The sequence below is a fragment of the Petaurus breviceps genome, unplaced genomic scaffold, assembly GCF_028583685.1.
Source record: "Petaurus breviceps papuanus isolate PSGF00001 unplaced genomic scaffold, PetGlider_PUasm1.0 37, whole genome shotgun sequence".
Taxonomy (NCBI): domain Eukaryota; kingdom Metazoa; phylum Chordata; class Mammalia; order Diprotodontia; family Petauridae; genus Petaurus; species Petaurus breviceps.
Window position 1 is genome coordinate 36,884,584 of NW_027186296.1, and position 6,316 is coordinate 36,890,899.

At 43.4% G+C, this 6,316-nt stretch overlaps 2 long non-coding RNA genes across 2 annotated transcripts in view; both read right to left on the reverse strand.

The window, feature by feature from the left end:
• The window catches only part of LOC138169099 (uncharacterized), a 21,559-nt gene extending 15,583 nt beyond the window's left edge, over window positions 1-5,976 (reverse strand). Inside the window, exon 1 of the long non-coding RNA XR_011170272.1 lies at window positions 5,176-5,976. This is a non-coding gene — a long non-coding RNA (uncharacterized lncRNA). The remainder of the gene's footprint in view (window positions 1-5,175) is intronic.
• LOC138168529 (uncharacterized) overlaps window positions 1-6,316 on the reverse strand; it is a 69,731-nt gene that overhangs the window by 31,374 nt on the left and 32,041 nt on the right. The window lies entirely within an intron of this gene.

Consider the following 6,316-nt stretch of genomic DNA (forward strand, 5'->3'; position numbering starts at 1 on the left):
AGAAAGAAAGAAAGAAAGAAAGAAAGAAAGAAAGAAAGAAAGAAAGAAAGAAAGAAAGAAAGAAAGAAAGAAAGAAAGAAAGAAAAGAAGGAAGAAAGAAAGAAAGAAAGAAAGAGAGAGAGAAAGAGAGAGAGAAAGAAAGAGAAAGAGAGAAAGAAAGAAAGAAAGAGAGAGAGAGAGAGAAAGAGAGAAAGAAAGAAAGAAAGAAAGAAAGAAAGAGAGAAAGAGAGAAAGAAAGAAAGAAAGAAAGAAAGAAAGAAAGAAAGAAAGAAAGAAAGAAAGAAAGAAAGAGAGAGAGAGAGAAAGAAAGAAAGAAAGGTCATGTGATTTAGTAAGGTGCTGCTGGAAAGGCGCTCGTCCAAACAGGGTGTCTCCCACCCACTCATCAAAAATCACTCAAGACTCCTGGAAAGACAGAAGACTTAGCAACAGGAAAAAACCTCACACAATTACCCTCTGGTCATAAATGTTAGTAGAAGAATAAAGCAGTCTCACCGAAGACATTCACTACTGGGATGGTACGATCCAGCAGAGTCCAAGCTGAAGAGGGATTCCCTATGGATGATGAGGTTCCGGATACTCCTGTCTACACATGACATTATGTTTGTTGCATCAAGCCCTGAAATGTTCCATCCCTCCTAGAAGTCTGGAACCACTCAAAAGATTCTGTCCTGACCATCCGCATAAGAAAAAATATATGGTTGAAATGTGTCCATTGTCCATATTCAGACATGCAGTTAGATGGACAACCTATGGTCCTTGTCCTTTGGTAAATTGGGATAGACAGCACAAACAGACAATAGATTGGGCCAGAGTTAAACAGGAGGGAGAAATGGGCTGGGTGGCCTTCAGGAAATTTGGCTTCTTTAATGACCTCAAGCCTCTCTTAAACATATTTAACACCAATATTCTGCCAGTATTATTGTACGCCTAAGAGACACAGAACACAAATGTCATTTAAGTATTTAATAATGAGCCAGGCACTGTAGCCCATGTCTTTAATCTCAGCCACCAGAGAAGTGGGGCAGCTAGGTGGCAGAGTAGATAGAGCACCAGGCCTAGAGTCAGAAAGACTCATCTTCTTGAGTTTAATTCACTTACTATCTGTGTGACCTTGGGCAAGTCACTTAACCCTGTTTGCCTCAGTTTCCTCATCTGTAAAATGAACTGGAGAAGGAAACTTCAAACTACTCTGAATCTTTACCAAGAAAACCTCAGGGGGCGGCTAGGTGGCCCAGTGAATAGAGCACCAGCCCTGGAGTCAGGAGGACCTGAGTTCAAATCCGGCCTCAGACACTCAGCACAAAACTAGCCATGTGACCTTGGGCAAGTCACTTAACACCAATTGCCTTAATTGGGACCTTAAATGGGGTCCCAAAGAGTCAGGTACTACTGAAAACAACTCAACAACAACAGCAAATGTGATACTAGACAAGTCACTTAACTTTTCTTCTTTTTTTTTTTTTTGCTTTTTGGAGGCAATTGGGGCTAAGTGATTTGCCCAAAGCCACTTGGCTAGTTTTTTGTGTTAAGAGTCTGAGGCCGGATTTGAGCTCAGGTCCTCCTGACTCCAGGGCCCATGCTCTGTTCACTGCACCACCTAGCCGCCCCATGTCACTTAATTTTTCAAGGCTCTGGGTCCAGGCAAGTCTCTGAGACTCTCAAATAGCAAAGAAAGAGAGGCTTATATTAATTAATAGAGGGGCTTTCCTCATCTAGGAATTCCCTATTCCATAAGAATCGCCAGTCCAGTCCTGATGGATACCTCTAATGCCCCAATTAGATTAAGTGTTAAAAGCAAAACCACCTCCTACAATACCACTTTGGGAAGCCTCATCTCTGAGCTGTTAGCAAACAGTGTTGAGCTAATCCCTTCTGTCACCACAGGGTCACTCCAGGCTTATGAGGAGCCCAGACCATCTGCTCAGGGGATAGGTGCTGATTGCTTCTTTGGAGCTCCCCAGTTATTCCCTGAGCCCTAACTGCACTTAATTGTTTCCATGCCCTCCTTCCCTGGGTTTGTGGATCAGGAGTTCCTAGACTTTCATCCTGTCTCTACCTAGGCTAGCCCAATAAGCTGAAGAAATGGAGGGGCATCCCAGGGACACAGTGGGAAAAAGGGAGTGCCAGATGTGGAATCTAGAACAATAGGGTTCAAATCCTGGCTCAGCCACTTACTACCTGTGTGACTTTGGACAAATCACTTAGCCCCTCTGGGACCCAGTTTTGTCATCTGTCAAAAGAAGGGTGGAACTAACTGGTATTTTAAGGCACCTCTCTGCTCTCAATTACACGAATACCTATGTAATTCTAGTTATTGTTGGTGGGCTGTTTTTTTTTTCATATAATGATGAGGTTTGCAGTCATTAATGAAGCATCATTGGGAGAATACTGGTAGTAAAGAGAAGGACTTGACAGCAAGCAGGCCAGTTTGACTGTAATGTAGGGAAAAACCCCAAGGACTTGCTTCCTATGAATCTCAGAAGTCGTTCTCCCTGATGGATAGGCCCACTGCTTCTTCCAGACCAAGGCTTCAAGGCCACAGATTCCCCACCTCTGGGCTAGACCCACTAAGGAGCTAAGGAGATGCAGGTTTCTACTTCTTCCTATAAATTTCAATGGCTGCCTATTACCTACAAGTTCAAATATAAAATCTTCTGTTTAGTGTTTGAAACCTTCCATAACCCCTCCTACCATAACCAAGTCTGGTGGGATTTTTCAGACCTTTCCACAACTTGCTTCCTAACCTCCTTTTCAAGTACTAAAAGTCCTGTAATTTTTTTTTTAATTTTTACTTTAAGTTTCAAATTTTCTCCTTCTTTCCACCCCTCTCACCCATTAAGAAACCAAGGGATGCAACACCCATCATACATCTGAAATCATGCAAAATATATTTCCACATTAGCCATCATGTCTTAGTGCAATTTTAAGCTATTGACACTTAAATTTAATTTAAAGTCAATTTTGACATTCAATTTAATCTAATCTAATCAATTTAAAGCTTAAAGCTGCACTGTGACTTTTGGGACACCTTGTATAATAGTAACAACTGCCATTTACAGGCAACTTTAAGGCTTACAAAGTGCTATACATACATTATTTCACTGGCAACTGACAACAAGCTGGTAAGCTAGGTGTCACAGGTATTATTAACCCCATTATACAGATAGGAAATTGAGGCATAGAGAGATTGGGTGACTTTCCCAAGGTCACAAAGTAACTATGTGTCAATGGGGGTTGGGGAACTTTGAATGCAAGTCCCCCAGACTCTAGGCCCAGCACTCTATCCATTGTGCCATAATGCCTTCCTGTGGGTCTTAAACATTCCCTTGGGCCCTGAGATACAATGTGCTTCTATTAAACAGAATCTTTCATCATTCCTAGGGATTATTGCCCTGGTCTATGGTCCCTTGGTGAAAGAAAACTCTTCCAAATTCCTTCCCCAGGCTTAAGGCCATCTTAGTCAAAGGCATTTTTATAGGCATTCCTTTGCTTCTCCTGGAGGTCTCTATGACTCAAGGCCCTTGAAAGTCAGTTCTGGCCACTGACCTATTTGTCTCTATTCTGCTGGGTTTGCTTGGAGCGCTCACCAGCCAGATACTAAGGCTGCTTCTTAACCCTATGGATCTCAGCTTCATCACCAATGGTTCTATCCTAGTATCTAAGCCTAGTCTTCCTAGCAGCCGGGTGGCCTCCATTTCTTTCAGGCACCATCCCCAGAGCCTGTCTTTATCATCACAAGTACACCAACTCCTTCTAAGAGCCAGAGGCAGAATTTTCTCTTCCTGTTTCAGTTGCTCACCCTTTACATTGAACCTACTGTTTCTAGCACATAGTTCTCAGCTCATTTGCAGAGCAGAGATAACTAACAGATACCAATACCAATGAATGACACAACTCTTCCCCTCCAGTTACCAGCTCCATATAGTTCCCCATCATCTCTTGGATTCACCCCCTGTTGTCATTATTTCGGTCATGCCCAAGGCATCATGACCCCATTTGGGGTTTTCTTGGCAGACAAACTGGAGTGCTGTCCATTTCCTTCTCCAGCTCATTTTACAGATGAGGAAACTGAGGCAAAAGGAGTGAAATGACTTGCCCAGGATCACACAGCTAGTAAATATCTAAGACCAAAAATGAATTCAAGAAGATGAGTCTTCTCAACTCTAGGCCTGGCACTCTGAACCTTCTTGTTTCTCAGGTGACCAGAGAGTCATGGAAAATCAAGACTAAAACCCTGTTTGTATGTCAGAGCTAAGGATGCTCAGAAACAGGTACGGAAGTCTATAAATTGTTAACTCTCAGCCTACCCTGATGCCTATCAGATACACATGGGTAGGAGCAATTTGGGGAATGCAGAATCCCCTGGCATCCCATCCCCACCTCAAAGTAGGTCAATAGGACAGTAGCAGACCTTTCAGGCCAATGTTCTGCAGCAGAATAATAATGGCTCTATTCCCAACAGGTGAGACTAAGATAGGTGCCAACAATTTGCAGAGTTAGGCCCCTTCATGCCCTCCAGCTCAGCTCCCCATCTCTCTTTTCAATTGTCTACTCTGATCTATCCTTATCTTTTCCAGCTCCAGAAACCTGGCTCACCAGGGACTCTGGCTCCCAAGTTCCCTTTACAGTGCCTTAGACACTCTCCAAACTCTTCTGGGAAGACTAGGAGATAACACTATTTATTCAAGTGACAGTCAGATAAATATCCATTAGCATATTTATAAATGATGATCATTGCTTTTGCATAAACCTTAACACTTTGAAAAGCACCTTTTAATTTATTCTGTCACAATAACCCTCCAGGCATAGGAAAGACAGCTCTACAGGAAGATAATTTTAAAACAAGAAGGAACCAGAAGGTATTCAGAGCTGGAAGGGAATTCAGAGACTGCTTAGTACAACCCTCTCATTTTACCAGTGAGGAGAGGAAGCCAAGGCAGATTAGATCCGTTTCCCAAGGTCATACAAGAAGTTTCAGGCCAGGGATTCAGACCCTGACTCCGGAGTGGTAGCACGAGGTAGCTAGTAAACAGACAGGTAGGCTGGGGGTCAAGAAGATCTGAGTTCAAGTCTCAACCTCTGACATACTGGTTATTTGACCCTGGGTAAGTCACAACCTCCCAGTGTGCTAGGCAATGCTGGAAGATTATAAGTTGCAGAGAAGATGCTGACCTGTCCAGGTAGAGGGAGTCTCCTCATACCCAATGCCAGTGATTACACAGGGCTAGTCCCATTCCTCTGTTTGAGAGCTGTGTTCTTTCCATGCTATGACCAAGCTTCTTTTACCTCCGTCTCCTCCTCCTCATCTTTTCTTCTTCTTCTTCTCCTCCTTCTCTTCTTCTCTTCTCTTCTCTTTTTCTCCTTCTCTTCTTCTTCTCTTCTTCTCTTCTTCTTCTCCTTCTTTCTTCTTTCTTCTCCTATAGTAGTAATAGCAGTAGTAGTAATAAGGAAGAGGAAGAGTAGTGAGGAACAGTAGTAATGAGTAGCAGTAGTACTAGGAGTCGTAGGAGAAGTAGTGACAGGAGTAGAAGTGGGAGTACTGCTACCAGTGGGGAGGAGGAGGAGGAGGAGGAAGAGGAGGAGTTGGAGGAGCAGTAATAGGAGTAGGAGGAGTAACCGCCCAAATTTATGGTTAGACCACACCTATGACTTCGCTGACATGGCAAGCTCCCAGTGAGGGATCTCCTCTACCAATGCCATTCAGCACCTTCTGTGCTGGTTGAAAGATTGCATGGGGATACCAACAGATGAACAGTAGCGGTAGCAGTAGCAGTAGTGGTAGTGATAGGAGTTAATAATAACAGCTAGCATTTACATAGCACTTGAAGGATCACAAAGCACTCTACTTAGGCTACCTCATTGGATCCCCACAACAACCTATTGAGCTAGGTGCTATGATTATCCCCATTTTACAGATGAGAAAAAAGGGACCAAGAGAAATTTAGCGGCCTGTCCAGGGTCACCCAGCTAGCAAGCACCTGAGGCAGGACTCCAGTCCCGCGCTCCATGCACTGCTCAGGCCTTGTCCTGGATCACATGACCAGTACGAGTCAGAGACTGGGACCCAGACCTTCCTACTGCCTCTCTCAATCCTGCTTAGCCAGTGCTTTAAAGTCTATTAGCAGAATCCATCTCCAGAAAGAGAACTGACGGACTCAGAGTACAGATTGAAGCATATTTTCTTCTATTTCTTGGAGGGTTTTTTGTTTGTTTATTTGTCTTTGGAACTCAGTTAATGCAGAAATTTGTTTTGCATGTCTATACATATTTGTAATGGGTTTTATTTTTCTTGCCTTCTTAATGGGAGGGAGCT